This window comes from Rattus norvegicus, chromosome 18, assembly GCF_021556685.1.
Source record: "Rattus norvegicus strain SHRSP/BbbUtx chromosome 18, alternate assembly SHRSP_T2T, whole genome shotgun sequence".
Classification (NCBI taxonomy): domain Eukaryota; kingdom Metazoa; phylum Chordata; class Mammalia; order Rodentia; family Muridae; genus Rattus; species Rattus norvegicus.
This window is the reverse complement of record NC_141551.1, coordinates 50,543,461-50,555,544: the sequence shown is the minus strand read 5'-3', so window position 1 is coordinate 50,555,544 and position 12,084 is coordinate 50,543,461. Positions and strand designations below refer to the sequence as shown.

General features: G+C 41.2%; 1 long non-coding RNA gene across 2 annotated transcripts in view; it reads left to right on the top strand.

The window, feature by feature from the left end:
• The first annotated feature begins 37 nt into the window (after positions 1–37).
• LOC134483025 (uncharacterized) overlaps positions 38–12,084 on the top strand; it is a 76,178-nt gene continuing 64,131 nt past the window's right edge. The window contains exons 1-2 of one of the 2 annotated variants that reach the window (XR_015642555.1): positions 38–307; positions 758–841. This is a non-coding gene — a long non-coding RNA (uncharacterized LOC134483025). The remainder of the gene's footprint in view (positions 308–757; positions 842–12,084) is intronic. The other variant, XR_015642554.1, reaches the window with a different exon arrangement.

Genomic DNA, 12,084 nt, shown 5'->3' with positions numbered 1-12,084 from the left:
CCCTCCCTCCTACAGCGTCCCACAGAGCCAACCATTTGCATGCCATCGTCTCTCCAGGCCACTGTCACGCTCTCTGAATGGACTCTCTTAACATCTGCAGAAGTTTTATTTACCATATACTTATTTCACACCCAAATCTGTTTGATTTAACACTTTTCCTTTCATGAAATGGAAATTTAATTTTTTTTCTAGGTTGCCAGAAAAAGCATCCAGTTCCTTAGTCCGTTGTTTGCCTTGCAGGGGAGGTGTGGGGCCGCCGCTGACTTCTTTGACAGATCTGGCAGAGGACACGTCATTATCTGAAACGGTATTGGACTTGGAGAGAGAGAGAGAGAGAGAGAGAGAGAGAGAGAGAGAGAACTTCTCATTTTCCCTCAGCCTCTTGCTGAGAAGCATGAACTTTCATATTAAACTTTGAAATCCTTCCTGCGAGTTAAGTTTCTAAGAAAGAAAATAATTTCTGCGGAATTAGATTCCCAAGAGATCATATATTCTTTTGCAATGGGCAAAGAGAATAGATTTTAAAAATAAATATCAGGTTACATGTTATTTAAGTAAATAATCAAATAGGCAATACTTTTCTAAAATGGGCTCCTGATCAATAAAGGAATTAAGAAGCAGGACTGGATTTAGAGAGCCCTTCAGTAATTCCTCACACTGCATGCTCCCTGCGAGCCAGTCCTTAAGGACAGTGTACATTGAAACTAAACTGCTCTTTGTGGATCTCACTGTATCTTCATTTATGTTATTATTTTAGGTGTGAGCATTTTGGCTGCATATCACATGTGCATTACATATGTGCGTGATGTAGAGGTCAGAAGAGGACATCAGATGGCCCTGGGTAAGTCACCATGGGGGTGCCTGCAACTGAATCTGGGTCCCCTGCCAGACCAGCCAGGGCTCTTAACCACTGAGCCATCTCTCCGACCCGCAAGCTATCTCTTCAACTCTCTGCGGTTTTTGTTTGTTGGTTTGGTTGGTTGGTTGTGTAGCTTTTAATCTTTCTTTTTCTATTTAAACTAGTACAAATTTTAGGTAAGACTGTGGTTGGAGAAGCAAGTCTCCAACCAAAACAGGTTACAAAGTAGCAGGCCAAAGGGAACAAAGGTTATAAAGTAGAAGTCCAGTCTTTGTTTCTTTACACCAGGAACCTTCCAGAAACTTCCAAGTCTATGAAATTTTAGGGATATGTCACCATTTTCTTACCATTACACAAATGGACTTTATATATATATATATATGGACTTTATATATATATATAATCATTTTAAACTTAATATTATGTCTTGGATATTTTGCAACTTCTTCTTTTTAATGATGCTTTTTTTAAAAAAAGAAATTAAATTTTATACTGCACTTAACCATTGTTCTAGTTAGGACACTTTGCTCACCTGACAGTATATAGAATTCCTATGGAAAAAAATTCTTGGCATATCTATAGAAGAGTCTTCAGATTGGAGAGATTGAGATGTAAAGACCCTAATTGTGAGCAGTACCATTCTATGGGCTAGGGTCCTGGACTAAGTAAATGTAAGAATTAAGCTGCACACACACCAGCAATTCTGATTGACTTCTAACTGCAAATACAGTGTAACCAGTATCTTGATGTGCCCTTCAGGATGCCTTCCCCATTATAACAGTATCTTCAATGTGGGCGTCAAAATAACCCCTTCCTACCTGAAAGTTGCCTATCAGGTATTTTGTCAAAGTAACAGAAAGGTAATTAATACTTTCTGATAGCATAGTAATATGATATATTAATATTATTGATAAACATCATGTTCACATAATGATTGAGTGAGCATCTTTTGTACAGTGTGGTTATTAAAGAAAAATTAATTGTTGCCTATCTTTTTGCTCAAAGTGTATATTTAGGAAGAGTTCCCACTATTCAGATTGCTTCTCCAACTAGGAAATGAAATTAAAATCTACAAAGACACAAAACTATTCCCATTTAATAACCAACAGTGAATTATAATCATTTGACAAGTGTCATGCTCACTCCTTGATTACTGAGTTAGCAAAGCACGTCTTTTGAGATATAATAAAGGAACTAGCTAGATGCTCAGTGGTTAGGAGCACTGGCTGCTCTTCCAGAGGATCCAAGTTTAATTCCCAGGCACCCACATGACAGCTCACAACCATCTGTAGTATACAATATGTAATCTGTACTATATATTAAATAAATTAATAACTAAATAAAAGTTAAAACAAAAAATAAGTAATAAACTCTCAGAGAGATGCCCCTTAGATCAGACAGTACATTGGTTCTACTGAAATTTATTTTCTTTGGTTCAGTTGACTTTTCTAAAACAGAAGGCCTAAAGTTAAATATTTTATCATCACCATCATTGTGGTCATCGTCGTCATCGTCATTATTTAAAAGGTTTGTTTATCACACAGTGTTGCAATCCAAGAGTATAAGGTTAAATCATGTGTGGAGCTAGTGACTCACAGACACATGGCTTAACCAAAACAATGGCAGAACACGTGAAGGAGATTAAAGAGATTGAATATCAAGATAGGGCACTAGAAACCTGAAGGGGCTAGTCTTACTGTTTGACAACAGCCCAACGCCACAAAAACTAGCTGAGGTCTCAGAAGAACTGGAGAAATCTACTCCAAAGGCAAGGTCAGTATCACTAATAATCTTGATACAGGAAAAGGGAGGTGTCCTTGAGTCCCACAGAAGTTTTCTTTCTATATTCAGGTGAGCTTTAACTCAGGAGTTAGGGTGTCAGACACTCATAGTTACCCAAAACTTCACCTAAGTCTGTGGTCTCTGGGATTTTTTCTCATGGATTCAAAGACTGAAACTCAGAAAATGGAGGAATGAGTTGAGAGGAATGTTATCATAGGTTCTGAGGGTGGGAGCTTAAGAGACAGAAGGCGGAGCTCCTGGGTATCGGGAGCAGGAAATGGCACGCCATTGAGGGTCTCCATCTGGGAGTTAATAAGGCTTTCTGGTAGAGGGACAGAAAGGGGTGAACTTGTCAATCAAGTTTCAGCTTAGTTCTCAACACATATAGATTCCAGGCAAGGAGAAAAGACATAATAATAAAACATACACACACACACACACACACACACACACACACACACACACACCAGCTTCCCTGGCCACTAGCTAGGACAGAACCAAAAGCATTTTGGCTTAAACCCCTCTGATACCTCTGGTTAAGGACAGATGGGCTGACACAACTGAGGTTAAACCCTGCTTTTGATCAAGGAAAACGTGTTTACTTTCACTGTCTCCTATCCTAAAATGGCTTGCCAGTTTCTATCACCTGTTCTCACATAGCCTTTCACCTTCTGCTAGGTTCTACCTCTAAAAGGTTCTGCCGTTCCCAACACTGCTTTCATAGGCAACCAAGATTTCAGGTTCTCAACACCATTACTTCCTTTGTTTCAATTATGTAAACATGAAAGTAACATATTGTCATCTTATTAAAGTTACTCTCAGACATATGTAGAGGGGCATCACAAGAATGGAGGCTATCATCTTCATAGAGGGGGTGGGGCTTTAGAGGAAGTCAGAAATTTGAAATAAAACTCATCTGAGCTCCAGGTTTGGATCAACTCTAGTCTTGTTTTCATACAGGTAACTCTTCACTGTTTGATGGGGATAGGCTCCTTTGAGAAGCAGTTCCCCGAAAGAGATAAAGGACCTCAGAGGACATGTTTCAGGAAGGACACAATAAGGAAAGACAGAGGGTCAGGTGGAGGTCCAGAACTGACATGTGGAAGTGACGTACTTAATAACATCATTTCCAGAGTCCCAGTTATCCCAACTTACAATGATTGCTAGCATCTCTGCCAGGGGAGTAGTCAGTTTTAAACACCGTAAGACATAGTATCCGTCCTTTCCCACCTCCAGCAGTGCTAGAAGCTGTGACATCATTAACAATATGGTGAGCCAAATGAGATATGTAGAAATCATATATTCAGCTTCTAGAGTATGAAGCTGATAAGAGTGTTTCCCTCCCTTCCTCTCCCCACTTTGACAGGCATAATGAATGTCCAAGAACTAAAAGTCATCTTGAATCACAGTAACATGGAGAACCCTTTGGAGACTAAGAAGCAATAAGTTCCAAAGCCAACCTGAATCCCTCGGCTGGCCTAGTCCAGCCTACCTCTGAGTCTAGCATGTTATTTAAGAGAAAACAATCTCCCCAGGTAGAGATGGCACAGGCTTTTAATCCCTGCACTCAGGAGACAGAGGCAGATGGATATCTGTGTTTGAGGCCAGCCTGATACACAGAGCAAGTTCTATCATAGCAAGTTCTACCACAGTCAGGGCTACACAAAGAAACCCTGTCTCAGAGAGACAGAGACAGAGAGAGAGAGAGAGAGAGAGAGAGAGAGAGAGAGAGAGAGAGAGAGAGAGAGAGGAGAGAGAGAGAACAAACTATCTGCCCACTAACTTCATACTGAGTATTGTTTCAGATCCAAACAAGTCCAACTTATAAAGGGTTCATAAAACTCTACAGATTTGGGAATTCTTATCTAATTTCAGTATAGAACTTATGTAACCTCAATATAGGTCTAAGTCTCTTTTATAGCAGTACAGTGTTCTCTTCCACAACTGTTTGTCAGTTGTGTATCTTGTAAATAGGTTCAGCCTCTTTTTTTTTACAGCATTCTTCTTAGAAACAGCAATGTAGGCACTCCACATCTGAATGTCAGTAGACTGCCTTCCTGGGCTGCAACAATGATTTTCTCAGTTTAGTGCACACAAGACTGTCTGCCTTCATCCTCCCACCAATTCTGTTAAACAGATTCACTTTTAATATCCTTACTGGAAGCCCTTGTCCTCTACAAACCCATATTAATGTTGATACCACATTCTATTCCAGTTAAGAAGTATACTAGACGCTGGGCACAGTGGCGGATGCCTTTAATCCCGGCACCTGGCATGCAAGCTCACAGGCAGGGTCTCTGTGACTTTGAGATGGTCTACATAGTGAGCTCCAGGACAGCCAGGGCTAATAGTGAGACCATGTCTCAAAACAAAGAAGGAAGGGAAAAAGGGGAGGAAGGAGGAAAGGAAGGAAGGAAGGAAGGAAGGAAGGAAGGAAGGAAGGAAGGAAGGAAGGAAGGAGAAAAACCAGAAGAAAACAAAAGGAATTACATTTGACTGTGCAAAACAAAGATAGAAAATCCATGGTGTGAATAACACATGTGGTAGATGCAACGTTGGAAGTGCACACGAGGGCTCTATTATTCTCTTCGCTTTTCTTGGTCCACTATAAAATGGCTAGATGGCACCAGTGACTATAAGGACAGATAAGACAGAACAAAATGAGCCACTAACCGCACCTCTCCTATTTTTAGCAGCGTTAAGTAACTTCCTCTTATGTGCCATTGAGCAGAAGTGTGTCATGTGACCATATTAACGGCAAAGATATCTGACTCTGTGGTTTGTTTCTTAATCTGAACCCCAAACCACTTCCACCGAACCACGATTTTGGAAGTCAAAACGGTTAAAGCCAAAGACAGGGTGGTGGAGACAGTCTAGGAGATGTACCCGTGGGTAAAAGGGCTTCCTGTACAAATAAGATTCCAAGTTCGAATCATCAGCACCTATGTAGAAAGCTGTGTGTGAGCCCATTCACCTGTAACACCAGCACTTGGGAGGAACAAAGATAGGAGCCTTATTGGGCTTACCGGCTGCTAGCCTAGCTCCAGTTCAGTGAGAGGTCCTGTCTCAGGGAATGAAACAGAGAATGATACAACATGACACCCATGTCCTCCTCTGGCCTCAGAGGGTAAATATGCACATATAATGGGCACATGCATTTGTGCGTGTACACACACACACACACACACACACACAAAGAGATAGAACGAATAGAAAGCAGCAGATGGTTTTATTTATGGCAGTCATGATCATTCTAAAATTTTAACTCTGAGAGTTTAGCCTTTGAAATAACTTTTATCCTTCCATCTTAGAAAGAAAGGAAGGAAGGGAGGGAGGGAGAAAGAAAGAAAGAAAGAAAGAAAGAAAGAAAGAAAGAAAGAAAGAAAGTCCTTTTGCACACATATAAACCCATTAAAGACAGCCTAAATAGTGTGCTTTTGGCTGTAAAGTCCTTCATATGAGCGTATGTTCCAATACATTCTAAAAAGGCAGACATCATCCACGTATTGCAATTTGCTATCACGTTTCAAAGGTAATAATGCTCTGTTTAACAGAACCACCAAGGCCTGGTGCTGCCACTGCGGCAAGCTTGTCTACCCTCTGAGAGATGTGCTCCAAGAAAAATGTGAAAGGAAAAATCAAACTATGAACACTTGTGTAATCAGATATATGAGAAGTGTCCCCTATAACAAGGAATTCTTCTGGGGACACCAAATATGTATCCTATAACCCATTGATTCTGGTCACTACCTATTCTGTCCACCAGGAGAGAGCATGTCAGGTTCTACAGGTCAGGGACTCAGTCCTGTAAGACAGTTCCCCTTCTTGCAATGCCAATGGGAAATCAGGCTGCTCTCTCTCTCTCCCTCTGTGTGTGTGTGTGTGTGTGTGTGTGTGTGTGTGTGTGTGTGTGTGTGTGTGTGTGTGTGAGTGTGTGTGTGTGTGTGTATGTATGTGTGTGTGTGTGTGTGTATGTGTGTGTGTGTGTGTGTGTTGAGCAGCTGAGGAGCTCCCCGTCATACTTCTGATAGGACAGCACATTGCTGAGGAAAACATGTTGTAATAATGTCTATTACGTTGGACACAGATCAAGCTACATGAAAAGATAGAAGAATGAGGTTCCCACATGTGATATGGGGCAGGTGCAGCTTTCATGCCCTCTTTGGGAGAATTGTCTTTTCCACATCTCCATGTGTTCAGACTGCTCAAATCTTGCCATTCAAGAAGAGGTTGCTCTCCCCTTCCCAGGAAACAAAGAGTGGGGCTGGAAGCTCCTGTGTGGAGTCCTCTAATCACTGGCTCGCTCTGTTGACTGGCCCCATCGTGACACTGTCTTAGGATCTACTCTCAGTCATCTCATTAGCATCTACTCAGGAGTTATCAAAGATGCCTCTGGTACACATCAATGGATTTCGAGCATGGAGATTTTAGGTGCTTTATGACAGGAACCAGGGACAAAGGTGCATCCTGCTTTCTCACACTTGTCAAGCTGCCTTCTAGAAAAGAGAGAAGAGTAAGACAGAACCAGAGGTGTTAGGATTTTGGCTAGTGAGTGCGTCTCCTTCATTCTTTCTACAATCTTAGAACCGCAGCGAACAATTTATTTTTTTAAAAAAAGAAAATGTGTTTGGAGCACATTATCAATGATGTGCTATAACCGCTCTAGTTTTTTTTCTTTTTCTGGGAATTCAATTTGTACCCAATTATGCTGTGGTCACCAATTGAGGAGTCTTAGTGTCCGTCACGGCTCTGCCTTTGAAGCAGAGGGTCATTGCATCAGTACAAAAGGGGATGAATTCAATGTGCCTGCTCACCAAGTAGGGTTGAATTCACTGAAAGGGAATGACCAGGCTTCCTATTCTGGGTTTCCATCTGGACAATCCGAAGCCTCCCTTATCCCAAACAAGACTCCATTAATGAATATTCAACGGAAAGTATTACTTCATTGTCAGCGCTAATTGCTAGTTTTACCTTATTAGTAGAAGCTTTTCTGCGGCTGAGCCTGACATGCATTTGTTTGCACACTGTTATTAGCCAAGACTCGGTGAAGTCTTGCAATTAACACCTCTACATTATCTCATGCCGGGAAAGCAAAGACAGAACCAGATGACTCACTTTGTTTCAGCTTTGCTCTTGTTGTCTGATATAGAAGCACTTAAAGAGAAGTGTAAGCTCCTCAGAATACCATATGGAGCCAACAGAGACCATAAAAGGCTTTTCAGGGGATGGTGCGTGAAAGTTCATTAAGTCCACAGCACTCAAATCCTGATTTAAACTCTACCCGTCATGCAGGTACAACACCTGTGTCCCTCTCGGCCAACAGAGGATCCATATTCACAAGAAGCGGAGGAAATAACATATTCTTCTCAAAACATTATAAAGTTAATGATTCACAGGACAGTTAAATAGCTTCCAGAACTCCTATCACTTTGGAGATAAAGCAGACAAGGCAATAACTGTATTTTATTTCTTAACGCTGCTCCAAGCAGCCTATCACTGATATTTCTGTAAAGAATAGGGATGGAGGGAGAGGGAATATCAACAAATCATATTTCAGTTTTATATTTGGGGAGAGATCTTTCTCTCAGCACTCTTGGTCAAAGTCATTTTTTTTTTGTTTCCCTAGGGAAAGATATCTGAAAAACAAAAGCAGTGTTGCCTCCCCCCCCCCGCCCCTTTCAATTTATGAATTGTTCCTGTTGGTCCTCTTTTGTGATTTTCAGTTTTTTGAGATAAGGTTTTATGCTGTGAGCCAGGTCAGCTTTGAGGTCAAAATCTTCTTCCCGTGTCAGCCAGCCCCATGGGAGCTGAGATTACAGGAATACACTACCAGACCTGGCTATTTAAATATATATACATATATATATGCAGAAATTAAACACTTTATTCTAAAATAAGTGACTAAATCCACTTATTCATGAGTGATGCTAAGTGCTCAATAAACAAGGGAAATAATAGTTCATTATTAATCAAAAATAGGCAACTAATACAACATTTATTTGTAGATATTCAGTGGTTAAAACAAAACATCTGTGTCTGTCATTAAGAAAATGAGAACTGAACATTCAAATACACCTTCAAGGGGAGTTGCAAATTGCAGACACCTTTTGGAAAAACAATTAATCTTCTTTATAAATCTTGTCTCACAATTTTTCCTACACAGTTTGGCTAGCGTTATATAAGGCATGTTTGTTGCAGTGTAATTGAAAAAAAAAAAAGTCCAGAGAGAAGAATATTGCTTAAAAATATCCATATAGCAGATTTCAAAATGGTTCACAAGAATACTGGAAATCTATGTGTTCTGTAGACTGATTCAGGAAGAAGTATGGAAAGTTCTCCAAAGCGGAGTTTAAAACAGTAACACTTTGTCTTAGAAACATTATCCTTAAAAAAGAGAGATGGATCATTAAATGAGATTCTGAAGTTAAATATGTGAAATCTCCCACACTGTGAAAGGAGTCTCTGTTTCTCATTTGTAAATCTTCATTTCTTCCAACACTGCACACAAGAGAAAACCCAGCTACTCTAAGAATAATAATGGACGTATGGTGGTGCAGCCATAACTGTTCCCATAGCAATAAAAAAACCTAGCTAAAGTAAAATCACTTTTACACAGAATTTGCCTCCGATAAATGATCAACTGGAAAATCTTATTTACTAATGAAAGCAGACCCAATATTGTAATGATCTCTGTCTACACGGGATTTTTAGTATTTCGTAAGTAGCCACTAGAAAAACACCAACGTAGAATATTTATTTATCTTCCGGCCTTTCTGGATTCATAACTGGTGGCTTGTCTCTGAGAATATCAGAAGGCTAAAGCCTTTTTATGAATGCATTTTTTGTAAGATTCTATTAAGTGCAAGGAGGCAGGGTACATGAGCACGCAGGTGCAGAGGCCCAGGACGAGTAAGATTCCTCGAAGCTGAAGTTACGGGGTCCTGGACATGGGAGCTGGGATCGGAACTCTTCGGGAAGAGCATCCAGTGCTCTGAACTCCTGAGCCTCTCTCTAGACCCCCATTGCATGATTTTTTTACAGGTACTGCTCTCCAACCAAGTTGGGGCTGGTTCAATGATCGAGTCCCACATATAACGGCATTGAGGTCTAATAAAATCATCAAACGTTGCAGATTTCTCGTGGTAGACACGTCAGGGGTGCTTAACCCAACCTCAACAGAATTAGGATAAACCAGCCAAGGTTTTTGGCAGGCAGAGCTGTGACAGCTTATCTGCATTTGACCTCTGCCTAAAAATACTTCCATTAAAACATTTTCCCCTTCGGGCCACCGTGTTTTGGCAATAGATAACTGCCTAGTCCTGCCGGTCGAGTCCTGGCCTGAGGTTCGGGTTTCTGCATATCTATTGCACCAGAAGAAAGCCATCTGAAAATAGAAACATGGGCTGTTTTGTCGCTGTTGAATGGGAAGGCTAATAATAGTGTTGCTTCATTGTTTGGCAGGGACTCAAGGCTACCTCGGCCAAGCAGCCGAACATGCTGTGCGGCAGTAACGAAATCATAAAATTCCTCCAGGGACTGGGGCAGCTATTCAGAACATGTTTTATATTCTGGGGTTGCTTGGGAAGGAAATAGTTCAGAAGTTGTTTTGACACAAATGTGGTTTGTTTCCAATTGAAGGAGGGGGAGGGGCGGGAGCCCAGTCAGGAGGTCAGTTGCAGAAGGGGAGATGCAAAAATGTCGTTAAGGAGCTCCTGACAGGTGGTGATAGGGCTGTCGCTGTGAAGCCTGGGGCCTAGCGGGGAGTTTGTCTCTGCCAGGCTCCCAGAGTGCTCTCTGCTGCCTTTCACACTCGTATTATGTTTATTTCTGTTGAACTTAAAGTGTGACCTTTTCCAAACTGCCCCGCACTGTTGACCCACATGCATTTTTGAGACCTCATTTCCCTGAATGCCTCCCTTCTTCCTGCAGCAAAGCTCTCTCAATAGGAAGAGGCTGAGGTAAAAGAGCCCTGGAATGGAAATCTTTCAGGCATTGCATTCTGCTTGCTATTAATAATTCAGAAGTGTTTTTTAATGCCCTGATATGGAAGGAAGGTTTTTTGACACCAAAGGCATCTAAATATTAATTTCAGAGGAATTGGTTGTTACAAGCAGTTAACATCCATTTTGTTAGTTGACCTCCCCGGGAAGGTTAATGCACTAAAATCTGGTCATTAAGTATAGTAACGAATGTTTTTTCAGAAAGGTTATTACTATCATAAACTCTAATCCGTGGTTCACGGCAGCAGCCTCTAATGTAGGGCTCTGACTAATGAAGAATTAACTATTTCTGAGCAGTTAATAAAGATTTTTTTTCTCCCACCAATCAACAGACCCTGCATGATCTGTATAATTACTGGAAGCATTAAGCGCTGGGTATGAGTGCACACGTGTCCGAGCAGACTTCTAGTCCCAACAAATGACAAATGGCAAACCTAATCCCATTGCTCTTAATTTTTTTTTGGTAACATGGTCACTGAAATAAGAAATAATGAAAGTCCTAAGTATTTGAAAATGATGGTGTACTGCGAAGCATTTGCTAAATGAGTATTGATGAGGTCTTTAGTCACATTTTATTGTGATGGAAGATTCCCTATTCTGGCTTAGATATTGTTATACTACAAAGGTTAATAGACTGCAAACACGACTCTCTCTCTCTCTCTCTCTCTCTCTCTCTCTCTCTCTCTCTCTCTCTCTCTCTCTCTCTGCTCCCTTGTTTGTTTTGTTCTTCTTTGCTTAAAAACCACACTCACTGTCGAGAATGTAGGCAACTTTTACACCTCCTGAAGAGCAGAGGGGAAAGGGACTAAGGCGCCTAGGGCGGTGCTTTGCTTCTCAATGGAAAGGTCTTCTCGAATTAATTAAAGTCACTTTCCCGCTGAGGTCCAAGCATTAGCTTTGCTTTGAAGGAAAAAAAAAAGTTGCTCATACCAACTTCTTAGAAGTCGTCATTTAAGGCGAAAACAATGCATCAGGCTTTAAGGAATAATCTCCTGTGGTAACCAAAAATCTGAACAATTACTATTCTAAGGACCCAAGGCGCTCTGAAGAGCTAGTCCACGGTTGGCCAGGAAACAGAAGGGATGATCCTCTGGCTTTCTCTGAGGCGGATCAATTCCCATTCCATAAGACCAGTCTTCACCATCTACACGCATCTTTCCCCCCTTTCTGCCATGTCAAACCAGGCTACATTCTGTCGTTTGGGCAGCTGTCCCCTTACTTGAACACAAAGCCAACCATAGTTGGCTGAAACAAAAGAAGGGTCCCGGTAGCCCTCACCCCAAAGTATTTTTTTATGTATGAAAACTCTGAGTGTGTGTGGTGGTGGCAGGGCGGGAGGGGCTAAATATACTGATTGATTGGTTCACATTCCGAAAATAGCTTCTTCCTAATGTAGAAGATTCTCCACATTTGCCTGCCCCGATAATCAATGGAGCTCTCTAA